Source organism: Puma concolor, chromosome E2 (genome assembly GCF_028749965.1).
Source record: "Puma concolor isolate L17-30 chromosome E2, mPumCon1.1.hap2, whole genome shotgun sequence".
Taxonomy (NCBI): Eukaryota; Metazoa; Chordata; class Mammalia; order Carnivora; family Felidae; genus Puma; species Puma concolor.
Window position 1 is genome coordinate 31,255,300 of NC_141681.1, and position 20,270 is coordinate 31,275,569.

Consider the following 20,270-nt stretch of genomic DNA (forward strand, 5'->3'; position numbering starts at 1 on the left):
CCTTGTGTTTATACAATCTTAGTAATTCAGGGGCACCTGGGTGGCTCAGTCGATTAAGCATCTGACTTTGGCTCAGGTCGTTTATCTCACGGTTCGTGGGTTCAAGCCCCACATCAGGCTGTGTGCTGACTGCTCAGAGCCTGAAGCCTGCATCAGATTCTGTGTCTCTCACTCTGCCCCTCCCTCACTTGCACTCTGTCCCTCTCTCTCTCTCAGAAAAATAAATAAACATTAAAAAAAAAAAAATCATACTAATTCAAACCTTTTTCACTGCTTGGTACAGAGTCCAAGAGGTAGAAGCTGCACAAAGTGCTAACTGGTGATGAATATGTTCTCTTTCTGAGTAAACTCCAGGCACCATTATCAAGGTTGATACCTTAGTAATCTGAATAGATTCTCGAAGACTGCCTTTGAGCTTGGGACTTAGGCCACACTTGTCAGAAATATCACAGCGTAGGGTGGCCAGGTGCAGACAGTAGACCCTCTCTGGCTATGAGCAGCCTTGCCCTCAAGCTGCTGTACAAATACTACCTTTTTCTATGCGTGCCTTGTCAGGATAAAGCATGGAAAGTACTGGTTTAACGTGTGATCATTGTAATGTAGAAAGAATCCTTACTGTGAAGAACCGGTAGAACAAAGATTTTTATCAAGTGTGCATGTTTTACAATATAACCATTGGCAAACCACTAATACACCATAAGTATTAAGATTATTTTAAGGATAGGGGCGCCTAAGTGGCTCAGTCAGTTAAGAGGCCGACTTCAGCTCAGGTCGAGATTTCACGGTCTGTGAGTTCAAGCCCCACATCAGGCTCTGTGCTTGCAGCTCAGAGCCCGGAGGCTGCTTCAGATTCTGCAGAGCCCAACGCGGGGCTCCATCGACCGTGAGATCATGATCTGAGCCAAAATCAAGAGTCGCACACTTACCCGACTTAGCCACCCAGGCGCCCCAAGAAAGAATTTTTATCTATACCTCGTATCTGAGACTATGCTCCACTAAAAATCTAAATTATTTGTCATATTTAATCTACTTGAAACTCTAGTTACTTATTTTTTAAGTGTAATCCAATCATGTAATTAAAATCATGTCTCACTTTTAACAACGGGACTAGACTTGTAAAGTTGCATGTAACGACTTTTACAAGAAAAACTATATTTTTAGGGCAGCAGCAAAATTTTTTATTTAAAGGAATCTCATTCATGATCACTTCTTGAATTACCTTTGTTTAAATGTGAATTTTCTTATTGAGATGGAATAAACCAAAGTGTAGAACATTTTGATTCACACTCACAGTATCTGTGAGTCTCACAAATGAAGATCAGGTTCAAAATGTAAGGGCAAGGAATGTGAATGGCTAATGGAAAAAAAATTTTTTAAATCTACATCCAGGGATGCCTGGATGGCTCAGTCAGTTAAGTGTCCGACTTTGGCTCAGGTCATGATCTTGCAGTCTGTGGGTTTGAGCCCCATGTTGGGCTCTGTGCTGACAGCTCAGAACCTGGCTGGAGCCTGCTTCAGATTCTGTGTCTCCCTCTCTCTCTGCCCCTCCTCCACCTGCATTCTGTCTTTCTCTCTCTCTCAAAAAAATAAAACATTAAAAAAATTTTTAATAAAAAAATAAAAATAAAAGTCTTTAGCCAAAATATAGGGGGCGGGGGGGAAGTTAAGTCATTGAAATCTCTTTCCTTCATACCTGAGTTTATATCGTAAAGCCCTGAATTGAAGACTTTGGTTCTTTCAGAATGACTTTAGGAGTTATAAATCTAAGTGGAGTCAAATTATTTCTAGGTCATTTGGTTTCCATAGCAGAATTTGTTTAATGGGCAATACTTACTGCTGTGTGCACTTGATGCCAATGATACTCCCTTGGGCAATGGATTTCTAAGTCTCTGCACTATAGAGCTCCTGTATCTCAGTACTTAGGAAATTTTCTTATATACACATTTCTTTATGATAGCAAATCAAGAGTCCTTCTTTATTAATTTCACTTTTATAATCTTGCTGATTGACTTTTAGGTATTCGCTTCCAAGATATTGATGTAGCAGAAACTCTACAACCCATGCTTACAAAACATGGCAACAGTTTACTTGAAGAAGCCAGAGGAGAAATAAGAAATTTGTATGTATTCTTTTTATGGTCATTTTAGAGCTTTATTTATTGATTGATCATGTCTTTTTTGATCCCTCCCTTTCCTTTATTTTAAACACAATTGGCTTATGTACAAATAATTTGCTCCACTAAATACATCTTGATCCGTGGGGTAAGAACAGATATTATAGAACATGTTTCCAATAAAATGAGGCAAATGAGCAACTTAACCGACTGCATCAATGGAGGGGTTTATAGAATAGTCTCTGTATTACAATTTTCTCCCCAAAGGAATGGCGTAAAGCCCAGTCATTTAGAATAGTATAAGCTTTAGAGGCAGCATTATCCATGCTCAGAAAAATTACAGGTAATTTTTTTTTTAATCCCGAATTAATTAGCCTTTTTGCAGTTAAAAAAAAAAAAGAATTGGGGGGAGTGGCTTAAAAGTTTGGAGTTATCAAATACATATGGATTTCAGATTTTGTTTCACTGTGATTCTATAGCACTGCATTCTTCATCATACTCTGGTTTTGAAAAAGTTACTTCTGCTGCATTTAGCTTACCTCTCCAGTTAATGAAAGCCTCATGGCTTCAGTGTCTGTGAGTCACAGCAATGAAGATAAGGCTCCACCTTATCGACAGGCGTTTACCTGGATCATCAAAAAGTAACCATTCTAAATGAGGAAAGAAAACATAAAACAAAGCATCACACTTTAGACCATTGCTTAAGAATAGTGGGCTTCAAACTAGTTCTTTTGAATATTTTATTTTATTTTATTTTATTTTGAATATTTTAAATACCAGTTACAGCCATGACTATCCTGTAAAGGAATAAAACCAAAAGATTATACCTAATCTTGCTACCTGCTAATAGTCTGAAAAACCAGGTTCATACCAGTTTCCTGAGGCTCAATACGCTGGGATACTGCCACCCATGGTAGAGATAAATAAATATATGCAAAAAACCTCTGTTCTGTTTTGCAAATTTCTTGCGCCCTCTCTCTCTCTCTCTCTCTCTCTCTCTCTCTCTCTCTCTCTGTCTCTCTGAAGTGTTAATTTGAGTGATCTATGCATATATACATAGGATAGAACAAAAGCATATAAATTATCTATGACCAGGTTGTGGAGGACAAAGTAGGTAACCCAATAACAATACTTACTGAATTGAAGTGAACCAAAGTCCAGGTTATTGCGTAGGATATTATTATATAAAAAGCAATATTTTGAATTGTTCCATATGCACTTCTAACTCGTCACATTTCATCTACTATTCACTATGTCCAGAGGCACCTAAGCTAAAATTTTTAACTCTTACTTGCTCTTTATTATGAAGGACTTTCTTTGTCCTGATCTTAAATACTGCAGATTTTTCCTCAAACTACAAATTCTTGTAAACGTTCTTTATTTCAGAGAAAATGTTATTCAGTCACAAAGAGGCCAGATAGAAGAGTTAGAGCACTTGGCTGAGATCCTGAAAACTCAGTTGAGGAGAAAAGAAAATGAAATTGAGTTATCTCTTCTTCAGCTTCGAGAACAGCAGGCTACAGATCAAAGGTATGTTAAAACAGAAATCTCACTTTGATAAGGTCAAAATTAGTTTAAAATGCTTTATCATATGCCATGGAAGGATAAGTCTAGTCTATTTTAAAAATCATGTTTTCACTTAACATTCTTCATAGAAGCCGCTCTAGACCTACTAACTGCTATCAACAACTCTGTATAAGGATGTTTCTCCCTAACCTACTCTGGCTCACCTTGTTCCTCCACTCTTTGGCCCCTTTTGCTGCATTTACCATAGCTGTAGGAAGTTCTGATGCCATCCAGTTGCACCCACCGAGAGAAAGGTGTGTGACAAGGACCCAGCTGTTGGCATGTCTTATGAATAAGTCCAGCCTCATTTAACTTTTTTTTCAACACTAAAAGTGAGTTCCATAATACGGTACCAAGTTGTTGGGGTTGTTTTACCCCAAAAAGATGCTTGTCACCTCTCCTAATATTCAAAATCTGCTTCAAATTCTGTTGATTGTCATGGATGACAGTGGAGCCCTTCAGTAGTCTATTTGCTGCCCCTTCAGTGTTGATGTTTTGTAATGTATACAATGTTCTTTTCCATCCTCCTTTGTCAGGTTTGGTTCTAATTCCTCTCTCTCATTTTGTATTTCCACACTGTGTTTCCATCAAGACTCTTCTTACCATGTTCTTTCTTGAATTATTTTCTCCCCTTTGTTCCTTTTTTTTTTCTTTTGTTTCCTTTTCTTTCCTTTCTGTTTCTTTTTGTGGACCAAGGAGACCTAGAAGTAGAGGGAGTGGTATTTTGAATTTCCAGGTACCCATCACTTAGCTTAAATGATCACTACCATGTTCCCGGTCTTGTTTAACCTATCCCTTCAACTTTGTTTTCTTGAATTAATCAGCCTCAGCCAGATGGGATGTCATCTCACGTAGGAATACTCTAATATAAATCTCTGGTAGGGAATTTGTTTAACATGGCACCATGCTGTTATCACATCTAACAAAATTAATTGCAATTCCTTAATATTCTCTAGTACCCAGTCCCTATTTAAACTTCCCTGAAGCTGTCTTGTCCTGTTTGTCTGAATTGGAATCCAAATGAGGTCTACACATTGCATTTGCTATCTCTTACGTCTCTTCTTTCTCTCTTAGTGTCCTTCAAACCAGACCTCGAGCCTCTATTCGTTTTTCCCCTCTCCAGTGTATATGATGTCATGCTTATGTGGCTAAGTTCTCATTTAGAAACACCAGTATGATTTTCTAGTCTTTCATTTCAGATTCAGAGTTTAGTCCTCCTTTAACAAACTAACTTGACACGGTAATATTTGAAAAAACTAGGAAAATATGCCTATGAGACTTGTTTTAAAAACAATAAAGTGGGCTGAAAATATACAAGAAGCTTTATATTTCAGAGACTCAAAAGATTAGTATTCTCTCTCTTAATTTCTGTTCCTAAAAAGTTATGTGTAAAATTTAATTAAATTATATAATGAAATTCTATATGTTTAGTGATGTTTATATACCCTTCTAAGGACAGGGCAAAAGAAACATGAGTCTTTTTGAGAATTATATTAGGGGATGTAATGTGAACCCTGATTCTGAACCAGCTTGAATACCTAGAAGTCGTCCATGTTCCCCCAGGAAGAACTGGTTTAGACTTGGTCTGATTGGAAAACCAAGACATGATTCCTTGTGAGGAACAGTGCTAAAGGACCAGACCCCAACACTGAATATGATCTTAATAAATTGCCAACAACCATATTTAAGATATTAGCTAAATATGAAAATTCTATACTTAGACCAAGCCCAAGCTTAGAGCCCATCCTTACCACCTTTACTCAACAGCTGAGTAGCAAGGTTATCAGAGATCACTTTCTGTGTTATACTTCCTAAATTCCCAAAGAGTAGGATGGATACTGTGTTGGCCATTTCCCTCTTCCAAAGGGATATGATCACCTAGGAACTTGAGTGTTCAGTTCATTGAAATGGAAATCCAAAAGTCCTTCAATCCTAGGACTAGAACAGCAGAAGAAATAGAGTGATAGGTATGCATGTTTTCTCCTACGAATATTGTCAGCAAGAGACACCAACATATGCACCTAGACGAGTTTACCTTAACAGCTCAACTATGGCCCTCCCTCAGTAGCAGTTTCTTTTGTCACATCAAGAAGTAGAAGTAGAAACAAAATGAGTATTACAGGTAAAGGAACTTTTGCTGCAGAGGCCAAAGAAATAAACTTTAGTAAATAGCGTATTGTTCCTTGAAATACAGTTGTTGAAAACTGAAGAAATGACTTCCAATAAAGGTCTTTAAGTCTTTTTTTCTTGTATGTTTACACATAGCTCAAAATTTTATGTGTCACAGCAATTTTTTGAGACTAATGGAAAACTGTTGAAAAAAATGTTGGGGAGAATATAAAACTTGGTATAATTTACTGTAAAGAAAAATCACAAAATGGAAAACATATTTAAACTTCTCTTTCACGGATACATTATTTCAAATTTGAAATTCTAGAAGTCTGATCAGGATGTTGGGCTCCTTGTTCTCAAACGTGAACCTAACGTAGTTGTAATCTTCAGAGTGCAGTGCTTGATATTTATGGCAAAGAGCCTTTTCATAGAATATTACAGAAACTCTTCGTAGTATGTGTTTAATAGACCAGTTTGGTTTGGCATCAACTTGACATAAACTGTTGGTTATCCAAAGCCCTTAATTGCTTTGAAGTAAAAGCCCAGTGCTGTTGTTTTTTATTAAAATCATGTTTTTTCCTGTGATTGTGGTCTATTTTGGAAGACTGAGTTGTGATTTTTGCATATGTTCTACATAATGCCTCATTAGCAAAAAATCTTGTATCATTTACAAGTAGCCTGAATGTCTGTGTTGTTTTGAACAAAAATCCATATTAAAATTTAAACAATATAAAAATGCACATTTTCTGCTTATTAAAAAGGCCGTCTTAAATTAAATGCAAAGCAGTAACCAGTGAACACATGTACGTGAACATTAAAATCAGAATGATTTTACCTTTTATTGGCTTTTTCAACTCCAAAAATATTTATACTCTTACCAAATGTGTAACTAGTTTGTACCAAGTAGTTTTTTTTAAGTAAATGTTACAGTGTTTACCTTCTTAATTAAAAATCATGTAAGTTCCCTAATATCCCAGTGGAGGAAATTTAACCTATAAATGTTCCAAACACTCTTGACTTGCCCTCTTCCCTTTGGTTGACAGCGGACTGTCAAATCTCAAAACAGAGAATCCTTTTGCAGCCATGCAGTGTCAGAAACAACTTGGCTTTAAGGGCCCCATCTCTCCCCTCTAGGCACACGCAGGATTACTTCCTAGCTCTCTTAAGTTCTTCCCCAGCCTTTTATTTTGAAAAATTACAAACCTACAGAAAAGTCTTAGGGATAGTCGTGTGAACACTCACACGTACCTTTCACCCCTTTGCATATTTGTGAATGACACAAGCCTCTTCTGCATCCTGCACGTGAGGCCTTTTCCCTTCTTTCTCCTCCTCTCTACTCTCTCTCCCTCCCTCCCACCCCCAATCTGAGTTAGACGCATGTATCATTTCACCCTGTGTACACTTCTAAGTATCCTCTAGGAACAAAGATATCCTCCTACGTAACTACAGTATGGCTATCACATTCAAGACATTCAACAATACAGTAGCATCACCTAATACACAGTCCACATTCAAATTTCCCAACTGTATCCCTTTATAACTCTTTTTTTTTTTTTTTTTTTTTTTTTTTTTTCCCAATAGCTGGTTGTGGTTTGTTTTGCTTTGGTTTGATCTAGTATCCATTCAGGGATCATACATTGAATTTAATTGTCCTGTCTTTTAGCTTTCCATTATTCTGGAGTGGTTCCCCATTTTCAGCCCATTGATAGTTGTTTGCAGAACACCCCTCAATTTGTATTTGTCTGATTGCCCGGCCCCCTAATTTAGAGGGCACATCTGGTCCTTGGATGGAAGGGTAACTGGGGCCAGGGATAACCACGCACACATTATTATTACAGGCAGGTGATCTGTCATTTTTTCAAAATATATCCACCAAGCTTGGACTGTTGTTTGAATACCTTAGAATTTGCCCAATGAAAAGTATCGCAGTCAAATACCATTTCTTTCATCCCCATGTTTTTTATTATTAATATTATCTAAGATTGTCCTGTGATAGCAGCTTGACGTATTTTCTCAGCCCTTTATCTGAACCACAGAAATTGTCACAATTAATAGTAAAACTAGTGTGTTAGTGCACAGTTGAGAGTGGAGAGAAAGCTAAAACTAGGAACATCTCAGAGGAAGGAGACCACTTAGAAGAGTGGGAAGAATTGATCTTTTAGAATTGGATTTGACTGTCGGCTCCCTCACATAAGGATTCTGGCCAAATTCCTTACTTCGCTAAGCCTCAGTTAGCTACCTCAACTGTGAAATGAAGCGATTGAAACGGGCAAGTGGTTCTTCCCTACCTTTTAAACGGCAGCTAATTTTATCCCTAGGGAACTCGTGTCTCTGAAAGATTTTGTCTGCCGAATAAGCAGCATTTATTAATTTAATCAATTCAGTTCAGTGTGCTTTTTTTTTTTTTTATTCATCAAAGACTTATATCATGCCAATCACTGCTTCTGATAATTATGAGATAACCTGTTTTATTGAACTGACTTGGTATAATTCTATCAAAAAATAAAAACAGGGGCGCCTGGGTGGCTTAGTCGGTTAAGCATCCGACTTCGGCTCAGGTCATGATCTCGTGGTCCATGAGTTCGAGCCCCGCGTCGGGCTCTTTGCTGACAACTCAGAGCCTGGAGCCTGCTTTGGATTCTGTGTCTCCCTGTCTCTCTGCCCCCTCCCTGCTCATGCTCTGTCTCTCTCTGTCTCTCAAAAATAAATAAACGTTTAAAAAAAATTTTTTTTAATAAAAAACAATACAAAACCTTCACTTTTGCAACTTAGTTGCTGGTGAATCTCTATTTCCCATTGGGCTTTTTGATATATTAAATATAATTCTCAGATTCCCATTACTAGCTGGAATCCATTAAACTTGATCTTCAAAATGATCCTTACAAGAAAATCAGCCAGGATTTCAGGTCTTCCCGCCTCCAACCGGTCCTTCAGAGTCCTCCCTCCATTTTCATAAAAGAGTGGTTATATGCATGTGGAGCTTGACGTAATGTTTCTCTCCATTCCTTGTGGGTGTCAAGAGTGGGAAAACACTGAGCTCTGATTTATATTTTGACCCACCACCACGAGAAAGGTATGATCCAGAGGCAAATAGACAGACACAGATGAATTTTTTTCCTTTATGCAATCTTAAAACAGAGAACATTATTTTCACCTATGAAGGCAGGTAGCAGTTTAGAGCAAAAACGGTTGCATTTCAAATAGACTTTCCTCAGCTATTTTAGTAAAGCCATTCCATTTAGTTTACTAGCAACCTTCTGTAATCTTACTCAGTATTGTTACTTTGCTAGTGATGGTTGTCTGTGTATCCCTAGTAAAAGCTATAAATGACCTACATTTCTTGTAACAGTAAACTTACATAATGTCTGCCACCGTTTAAAAAAAAAAATGTACTGTAGAGGTGTTTTAATTTTAAGGTTGTTTTCAACCTTATCCCCCAAGTTCAGTCAGCCTAAAACTATTATTCAAAAAGAGCCTCTCCATTCTGTCATAAATATTTTACTCAACTACTGTCCCGAATCTTGTAGCCTAGCTTCTGTATTCTACAGCCCTCTCTTCTAAATGGTGTTAAATACTACATTATAACATTTTTGCCTCAAAAAAATCAAGAGGCTTTCTTGAGCATTCATAATCTTTACTGTAACAGAGTGAAATGGCAATGGAGGTTCGGGGGGGTGAAGTGAGAGAATTATGTGCCTGGGGAATGAAGTATAAGAAACTTTCACTGGAGGAGATTTTTGCCTCTTAAGACTTCATATTAGACTATACATTACATAGCTCCACTGAAAGTTTTTCCTTCTCCAGTATATCTGAGGTTTTAAGTTTCTGGATTTATTATGGCACCCAGTAGCAAAGCCGGAGTCAAGTGTTTTCAAGGCTTCCATTAGAAATTCCTTTTTCAGAGTTTATTGCTTGACTGTTTCCAATTATATGAGGGAAACTTGGCACATAGGTTGTTGAACTGGATTACTTTTTTCAACATAAAATCTAATTTATTTCAGTTTGTTTTTAATCTAGAGATGGGCCAACATCTCTTCCAACCGTTGTAGAAGATTTGATCATAATTCTAAATAATATGTCTATAAAAAAAAAAAACAAGAAAAAGAAAAGAAACCGCATTTTCCAACTTAATTGCCCAAGGTTTTTTCAAAATCCTTGTTGAAAAATTTGAGAAATTTATTTTTACAAAGCACATAATTAGTCTGCTTGATATCTGTTTGCAGATCATTTCAGCATGTGTAATGCAGCATGTATGAATCGCCTCAGGACTGTCAAGAGTTCCTCTGAATATTTTTACCGTGGATTGTTCTTTCTGTTAGAACGTCATCCTCCTGAAGATGTGATGTTCCCATCACAGTGCGTGAAACAGAGCAAGAAAGTAGGATGTGGTGGCCACTCAAAACACCACTTATAAAATGAGCCCCATCTCTGTGCTTCAAAGGAAGCCAACCTGAGGCCCTCCTCCTAGTGCAAAGAGGTCTAGGACAAGCCTCTAAGCACCGACCCTGGCCCCCTCTTGCCTCTTAGCATCCTCACATCCCTTGTCAGCTTTTTGTGACATTCCCTTCCCTCTTGTCCCTCTCATTTCCACCCTCATTCTTTTATCACATTTCATCTGTGTAAGGATGTTGAGTCAGTTGTCAGGTTGGAGACGATTTTTCATTGTACGCCTTCCTAGAGGCCAGACCACATTTATCACATTGTTGATTTTGATCTTTTATGTCTTAGCGCTTGCAGCTGAACAGCCAGTCGTCCTTTCCTTCTCCCTGTTAGCCTCAGAAATATCTAATCATAGTAATGACTCCTGGATAAAGCCCCCAAAACTGACACTTGAAAATAATTCTTAAAGACATCTGCAGGTGTTGCACGCAAACTGATTTCTGTGTAAAGCACCACATGATTATTGTTGTTTTCTAACTAGTTCGGTCATCCATGTGCCCACCTGTTGGGCATTACTAGCATAAAGTACTAAGTCACTTTTCTTGGCAGTATTTTGAATGAAAAGTTTGATCTTCAAGGAGTTTAAGGAAAATATTCAAGGAAGCATCCACCAGTTAAACCATCCTGAGCGTTTTTGGAAGATGCTTAGCAGCCTTGGCCTTGCAAGGAAAATTCAAAATTAAAACCTGCTATTTTTCTGTGACCCTAGGTGGCTGAATGGGTTATTGGGACTTAATTCTTGCTAATATCATTAAGCAAGTATTATTACTCAAACATATATATGTATATTTTCTTGAAAATATTCACATTCTTAAAAACCGGAAGAATAAAATATCAGAGGCAACTGAAAATATAAGAAAAGATTTGAAATTATTTGAAAAAGATTCTGTCCTTGCATAGAATAACTGTCACTCGTTGTCGAGTGGTCAAACCAAGTAATTCTGAGGAAAACAGATTAAGCTATGTTTTGACTTCTAATTATAAAAAAAGGGGGGGATACTGTCTTTATTAGACTTGTTTAAAATATATTTTTCCTTCGTGTTCTGATGTTTTTGGCGAGTACAGATCACGTAGTGGGGAATCATAGTGGGGTACTGCTGAACGTGTGCTCAGAACTCTACTAGTTAGCATGTTTTCGGCACAGAATCATTTTAACATTGTGTTAAGACTGTATCCTGGGTACGATCCAGGTTCTTGGACTTGTTTATCTTCTGTGTGAGGACAACTAACTGTCCGATGCCAAAATACAATGAACTTTCAAATATCAAAGAGGAAAATTAAGTATTTCAAGTCCTCAGCTGGTTTACAGATGTGTGAGCTTTGTAGTCCATTTTCTGGTTCCAGTAGGGCATTGTGACAATTTTTCCAATATGTGTACACTAGATAAAGTTTTGGAAGTAAAATTACTTACTTGAAGTCCTGAAATAATTTTCTGAATCTAAAATTTTTACGTTTACTTTTTTTTAAAAAAAAAGAATGAAGTCTAAAACTGGGGGCCTCACAATTTTTGAAATACTTTTGAATATAAAACGTATTAAAGAACCTTTCTCAGGCAAGTAAGTGCCTTTTGAAAACGGGTATTCATTTAGGTCTATGATTAACCTTTAACAAGATCTTCCTGTTAAATTCTACATTTGCTTTAATCTCAGTAGGAAAAATACAAACTAGTATTGCAGCATATAGAGTTTCTATATACCCTGTGGACGTTAAATGATCTCTTACAGCTAAAGGCACATCTGCAACATATTTAAATGCCAGCTTTGGGCATTATTAGTATAAAATGCTAAGTCACTTTTTGGGGAAATATTTTGAAAGGTTGAAACTCCAGGAGGAAACTCCAATAAATGGTAATCTTATGATACCATTTGTTTCAAGGGAGTGGTAGGGAGATGAGTGGCTGTCTTGCGCATTTTTGTCTTAGGGGAAAGTGGTAGTAGGATAGTCCTCTTTCAAGTAAGTCCGAAGTGCAGGGCGGCACGATCGCTGTGCTGTATAGACTGACGTCCTTTTGCACCATCTTTCAGGATGCCGTAAAATGGTTTTAAGCGTGTATTACAAGATGTCGGAGAGGTGACCCAAGTCATCAAATTTGGGTCTCCCTTCAAATCCTGAGAATCTATGAATTTATGAACGTTCAAGAGCAACGATTGGTTGGCTTTAAATAATGCATCTGTCCTAAGTGTATGTTAAGCTAAAAACCCTGTGACTGATAAGCAAGTGTGCAAATTTTTCCTAGGTAACTTTGTAGTGAAAAATTATGATTCCACCACAGGTTGTTTTCTTTTGCCTTGCATTTTTTACTCTGTCTCTCTTTTTCTTAAACACATTGTTGAAGGTCAAACATTCGGGACAATGTAGAAATGATTAAGCTTCATAAACAACTCGTGGAGAAAAGCAATGCTCTTTCAGTATTGGAAGGAAAATTTATTCAGCTTCAAGAGGTACTGTGATCATTTATCTTATTATGGTGATACATAGACACAAAGGTTCAAAGAGAGTGTTTAGGTTATACTTTTTAAATAGAATGGTTGTAACACTAAAAAGTTATTTTTAAAGATGCTCTTTTTATTCTTAAACATGTATTATTTCACTTCATGTGTTATTTGTAATTTATAACTTAATAGCTAAAGAAATAACTAACCGGTTGGACTGTTTATAAATACCTGTGTCATCTTAAAATAATAAACATATTTATCATAAATTATCTCATGCCAAGAAAATTTATTTTTAATTCCTCTTCTCTGAGTTCATATGGGCACATAGCACTGAAGGGTTAGACGTTTTTGCATATATCTTCAGTTCTAAGCATTTATGAAATAGCCAAGACCAAGTTATAAATAGGTCAGTAGCCAGGTTTTGTTCAATCTTTCCCTGATGTGTTTTGTTTTGTCACTGTCTCCCATTATCACAAAATATTTGAGACCCGTCATGTCAGCAGCTATCAGTGTACTTCTTTTAATTCTTGATCATTCAGGTCGACAATACTTGGGACGCTTCATCCCTATGGTTGCTTTAACAAGATTGTGGCCCTACATGAATGTGCCATCAGAAGGTTCCTATTGATTGGCACTGCATAATTAACATAGGTTCTGGAATTAATGAACTCCCAAACATTCCAGATGAACACAATTCATATTAAACAGTACTTTCTCTGAAGTACTGAGACCAGGAAAGCAGTAAATTGATGGAAAGCATAGGGTCATCGGAAGCCTAAATTTACTATTGAATTAGATAAATATTTTTAAACTTGTACTCTGGTTTGTGCTTTCCATCCTGCAGGAACCTCCTTAAATGCAAAGTAATAACTGTCTGCCGTATGAATATGAGGGTTTATGAAAGAAAGAAGGCTAATTGCAGAGTGGAGACAATAGCCCTGTCTACCTATAGATACAAGAGGGAAATTCAGAAAACATGGAGCTGAGGGCCATTTCTAACATGGGGAATTAGGAAAGAAAAACAAAAAAAAAACAATGATATTACCGTCTGTCACTTTGACCACCTGACTTCCATTTAACAGTGATGCCAGGTACTTCTTCCAGTACCAACAATTGTTAAGTGTCTGTTATATATAGCACAGGCTCCTCTTTTGAGGACTGATGTTGGGTAAAGAAAGTTTTGACAGGTTCAGACCAACAGCTTCAATGAATGAGGTAGGAAGCCCAGGAAAAGCTGGTTAAAGATAATGTGTTATAATACCAAGATTAACAAAAATTGAACTTCAGTTACTCAATAGCTATGTTTATTTTAAATGATTGAAGAACTTCAGATTTTATCCTTTTTTTTTTCTTGAGAGATGCTGTGCATGCACATGGGCAAGGGAGAGGCAGAGAAAGAAATCTTAAGCATGGCCACCTCCAGCACAGAGCCCAATGAGGGGCTCGATCTCACAACTGTGAGATCATGATCTGATCCAAAATCAAAAGTCATATGCTCAATTGACTGAGCCACCCAGGTGCCCCAGAACTTAAGTGATTTTAATTAGCACATGAACCATTACATGTTATGGCTATGGTCTCTATGAAAAGACTTTAATATCATCACCTTTTCTATTTATAAAAAAAAAAAAGTAGGGACACCTGGGTGGCTCAGTCGGTTAAGCGTCCAACTTCAGCTCAGGTCATGATCTCATGTCGTGGTCGGTGGAGCATGTGACTCTTGATCTCAGGTTGGTGAGTTCAAGCCCCACTTTGGGCATAGAGATTACTTAAAATAAGAATAAAAATTCTTTAATTGAAAAAACTTCAGTAACTATTTTACTGAATTGAAAATTTTAACCTAATTGTATTAAAATTAGAAGCTAACCTTCTGTTAGGCTGTTTATATGCTGTGGTGACAAATCCTTTCAAGTTTCATTATCTGTGGTCAGCATTTATTTTTGACCCATGCGGCAGCATTTTTAGACAGCATGTCCAACCACTGTAACCACAACAGAAAGAAAAAAAATTTGCCGAAACCAATTTACTCACTGGTCACTAACCAACCAGTTAAAAACTAGAAGGAAGTAAAATAAAAGAAAAAGTTTGCATTATGTGACTGTGCTAAGAAAACTATATTCTTTTCCTAATTATACACTTGGGTCAAGAGTGTCTCCACGGACAAGTAGCACATATACATTGTTTGTGAGGTGAAGAATAAACTGTATAATGTGAACTTCAGGAGTAAATTCACTTATAAAATTACAATCACTTATTTAACATGGAATCCAAAAATAATTTCGAAAAGATTTTGTTTTGTAGAAGCAGAGAAGTCTCCGGATCAGCCATGACGCCTTGATGGCAAATGGAGATGAGCTAAATATGCAACTCAAAGAGCAGCGTTTAAAATGCTGCAGCCTTGAGAAGCAGTTACATTCCGTGACATTTTCTGAAAGAAAAATAGAAGAGGTAAGCTCCCAAGAGGTTATTAGCCATTAGTTGTGTTAAAACTTCTCTGTAACTGTTTTGAAAAAGTAAAATAGAGACATTCTAAGCAGTATATTTATTTAAAAATCCCAAACTACATACACGGTGCTTTGAGCACAGCAAAATATAGTCCGTTTGTTATGTGCAAGGCCCATCAGTGCTTAAAAATATGTGCCAACATGCTGATATCCACTGTTCACCTAAAGGGTTGATTCTTGAGGAAAAAGAAAACACATTTTGAAACTTACCTGTGGAACCTAACTTTCTCAGCCTTAACATCTTATTAGCCATTTGAGACACCAAGACAAAGGAATACACATCTGTTTCTGGGGAGAAGGAAGGATATTCTGTTCCGCAACATCAGCAATTTTGTGAAATTATTTAATTTTTTTCCTAGGAAGTTGTTTGAAAACTCATCTTTCTATTATTATCACGACTCACATCTCCCAGCGAGCACAATCTCTTTCTGTAGTCTCTTAAATTTGTTCTTAAAAAGAATGAAATAAAGCAATGAAATAAGATGCTTACATTCTGTTCTGATCTTGCGAGAATCTTTACTGTGTCTCATACTTGCATCAAAAGGGAATTATCAAAATGGAAATGAATTTTAAGAGCACTCTGATCCATGGGAAAGGATTGTAACTACACAATATACTGGTGAATAAAACTTTAAACATAAATGCTAGAAAGAAATTCAGAGAGCTACATTTTAGTCATAAAGGTATTAATGATAACCCTCAGTTTATTTCTAAAAATGTCATTCATCAGGATAAAGCAAGGTATACAATTTTATCTGTTTATTCATTTATTTAAAAGATGTGCTGCCAGCTCTTTGTAAATTCCAGGTAACATAAGAAATTAGGTCTTCAGAGTAAATTGTGCTTAACGCAATTTATTTGAACCACGAACCAAAAGAAAGGTTAATCCTTTTGTTTTTAATGGGCCAATTAGAAATTAACACAAAATTAATACAATGATGGAATTCATTGGGGAGGGAAGTAAAAAAATATGTTTCCCAGACTTCATAGCAAACTTTTAACACATTCTTTATTGAGTTTTGGCACATGTCAGCATAAAGCAGTGCATACATTTCTACTAAATTAAAACAAATATTAATTTCGTGTTTACTTAACAACTTAGAAAAAATCAGTGCTAAATTAAATGCAGACAATATTAGTTGAGTAGTTAGCAGCTGCAATTTAAAAATCAAGACTAAAACATGTTAGCCTCCTCTCGTGTTATTTTATCCCCATGTAGTTTTGATATGATAATCACCTAATGTGTCATTTTCTTTTCATTTTAGTTGCAGGATAGAATTAATGACTTAGAAAAGGAACGGGAACTTTTAAAGGAGAACTGTGATAAACTTTATAACAGGTAAATCATGATACATGTGTTCTCTTGTTCTCTTCTTTAAGATGTTTTATATCAAAGCAGTAGATGTCAGAATATCTAATATTGATTAAAGAATTAGCAATGGGTGATTGCGAAAAATATATATGTATCATAAAAGAAAAATAGAAAAATAAGCTTTTGGGGAGTGTTTGTAATAAGCTCTTTAACCTGAGCAGTAATCTACGACTAGAAAACCGTTATCAGTTTATATCACTTACTGAGCATAAACCGTAAGTGAGCAGGCACTTTGCTAAATATTCTTCATATTAAAAGTTTCTCCGAGCAACCTGGAAATGTGGGTATTGTAAATGCCCATGTTAAGTTTATTTATTTAAATAACCTCAACACTCAATGTGGGGATCAAACTCACAACCCTGAGATCAAGAGTTACATGCTCTACCGACTAAGCCAGCCAGGCGCCCCTCGAGATAAATTTTTAAGAGCTACTTCAATTTTGTCTTTTAATCTACTTCATAATTATGGTATTTTAAAAATGAATCCCTTCTGATAATTTTAGGAACAAAATTCTGTAACACAGCTAAGTTTAGTTAAGTGGTACAGATATCTATCTGTGTGCGTGTCTATGTATATATGTGTATTTTTAAGTCTTTTCAGTATGTGATAACTGATAAAGGGTAAATACAGGCTTACATGAAAGTAAATTTAGTATACATACTGGAAGATGTATGTTAGAGCAGATATTCAAAGGTTGCTTCTATTAATAATATTCTGAAACATCACAAAATAGCCATCTGATGTACCGACACACTTTTAACACTGTGGTTTTTTTTTTTTTTATGTTTTGTAAACTCAATTTACATTTTATAAGGTAAACAAATACCTAAAGAGTATAGAGATAGGCTGTTATTTGTTTTTACTTTGAAAAGATACACAGATTAATGTTAGGCATCATTCCAGTGGCACGGATCATCTATGTTGTTTCCCTACTAGTGCTGATGGTCCTTACACGAAGTGGCTCATGATGTTAAGAGTTATCGATAGCAGGGGCACCCGGGTGGCTCAGTTAGTTAAGCATCTGACTTCGGCTCAGGTCATGATCTCGCAGGTCATGAGTTCGAGCCCCATGTCGGGCTCTGTGCTGACAGCTCAGAGCCTGGAGCCTGCTTCAGATTCTGTCTCCCTCTCTCTCTGCACCTCCCCCACTCACACTCTGTCTCGCTCTCAAAAATAAACAAACATTGGGGCGCCTGGGTGGCTCAGTTGGTTAAGCGGCTGACTTCGGCTCAGGTCATGATCTCGCGGTCCATGAGTTCGAGCCCCGCGTCGGGCTCTGTGCTGACAGCTCAGAGCCTGGAACCTGTTTCAGATTCTGTGTCTCCCTCTCTCTGACCCTCCCCTGTTCAGGCTTTGTCTCTCTCTGTCTCAAAAATAAATAAACGTTAAAATAAATAAATAAACAAACAAACATTAAAAAATAAAAAACAGTTATCAATAACAGATTCAGACATCAGTTAAAATAATATCTGGGGCTCTCTAGCAAGGATAGACTGGTTAAAAATCTTTATGTGGTTCTGCCTTGGACCCCTTCCAAATCATTTGGCCCTATGGCTTTGTTCTGGCCCCTCTCTCATGAACCCTGATTAATTTTACCTAAAGCATTTATTATACCTCCTTTTTGTTTTTAAGTTTGTTTACTTATTTTGAGAGAGAGGAAGAGGGGAGGGAGAGAGACAGAGAGAGAGGGAGAAAGAGAATCCCAAGCAGGCTCCATGCTATCAGTACAGAGCCAGATGTGGGGCTCAAACCCAAGAACCACGAGACCATGACTTGAGTTGAAATCAAGAGTCCAACACTTAACCGACTGAGCCACCCAGGTGCCCCTATATTCTCACTTCTATAGAACAATACAAGGTTTATATTGATATATATCTAAGGATTTGGTAGTTACGTGTTTGAAATTTCCAAATTTCAGTATATAGATCACACAACCACTGCATTGTAGGGCAGAGAAAATAGTGTTATCCCCATATTTTAGAGATGAGGGAATGGAGACTCAAGAAACATTAAGAGACTTGTACGGAGTCACACAGCATTGCTGAGACTCCAGTAAAGGACCCAAACCCAATTCTTTTGACTCTAAAACTTGATTTGTTTTCCCCCTGTGCTTCACTATCTCTCTGATTTTAATTGCATTGGAAAACTGGTTCTGTGGAAGGGAAACATTCATGGAATAATAGAACTACCATACATTCAGGAATTTTTATTGATTTATATTTATCTTCAACATCTTGTAATTTCAAATAATTTAACATGGTCTTAATACAAGAAAATAAGTGCCATTTGGCCCTTACTTATACTTTTTCTACTTCCCTATTTGAGGATTTACTGAACATACCTTCTGGGAATAAAAAACATTAAACTTAGCTGGGAATAATGCATAACTGGAATTTTGAGAGGAACATGTTTTTCTCATATTTACTTTCTCACCGTGAAACTTTATCTTTCCATATTAGAAGATGATCTGAGAGTGTAAATCTGACTTTGAAGGGTTTTTTTTTTTTTTTTAATGTTTTATGCTTGAGCTACATTTTTTCCTGTCACATTAAAAACAGACTTCATTATGCTGCTTACACTTGAATTTTGTGTGAGGTATATGGAAGTAAATGTGTGTAATGAGTGTCAAAACATTTTGTGTCCAAAAAAAAGTTAATGTCACTTAAGCACAAAACCCAGCAAGCACACATGATAGCAAACAGAACTGTAAAATTCTCTAATACAGATTTTTAAAATATAGTATGTTTTCAGAAACAGTTGGAGAAACTTCTACAAAAATCATTGTCATCTTTAAAATTCTTTAAAGCTCTTGTATTCCATGGCACTGTTACCATCATTGCCAACAACTAGTGCTCATCAAAAACTAAATAAAATTTACTCCCTGTTTGGTTAGTCATAGTGATAGCGTGTTTTTAAAAGGAAAGCATTTGTTTGTTATTCAAAACTGGCTAGTTTTCAGGAGAAAAATATGATTTGCAGATTACATTCTCGTCTTCCTTTCCCAAATGAAATTTTGAATGTGTTTATTACTTGACATATGACATATTAGAGAATCATCTGGTAAGATAAAACCCTCATGTTAGTATTTGGAATGAGCTCGTTTTAATATGAGAAAACATTTTTGATACAATGCCAAGAAGTAAGTATAACCTTATTTAAGAAATACTCCATTTGAAAATTCAGAATAAGCTTTTTTGCAATTAAATCTACATGGTCAGAGAGAAACTATGCTACGACATTGCAAAGCTGTGCCCATCTTTGAAGTTAGTATAGTTTTAGGGTGATAGCACTCATGAATACAATAGTCCTTCAGCTGTAGTATATATGTATGAATAACCTGGAAAACAGCAAAATGTAGCTTTTACCACCCCTTTGGAACTTCCCTCCCCCAGCCTCGAGCCATCACCATCCAATTCAGATTTAGTCAATTTGGGACAGGATCCAGAGAATCTGTTAGAGGTGGTTTTAAGGCATTAACTCCCTGAGAGACACTAATACCTATTTGAAGAAAAAAAGACTTGGTCTAGTTTTTGAAGATGGTATCAACCATTTTTGAGAATTGGGTAAATCAGGTTTTTACAATGTAAGTAGTAGCCATCTAATATCCAAAATTCAATGGAGCCCTGCTGACCACCCATAGATTTTCTGGGCTCCCTTTCTGTAAAGTGAGCACCTGTCCCCTGCAGTCTTCTAGGAATCATGAAAGCCCATATGATCAAATATGAGCA

At 36.7% G+C, this 20,270-nt stretch overlaps 1 protein-coding gene across 1 annotated transcript in view; it reads left to right on the forward strand.

The window, feature by feature from the left end:
- Positions 1 to 16,436: 16,436 nt before the first annotated feature.
- Positions 16,437 to 20,270, forward strand: part of LOC147573465 (protein fantom-like) — a 76,189-nt gene continuing 72,355 nt past the window's right edge. Inside the window, exon 1 of the mRNA XM_086689415.1 lies at positions 16,437 to 16,509. The gene's annotated coding sequence lies outside the window, so the exon portion shown is untranslated. The remainder of the gene's footprint in view (positions 16,510 to 20,270) is intronic.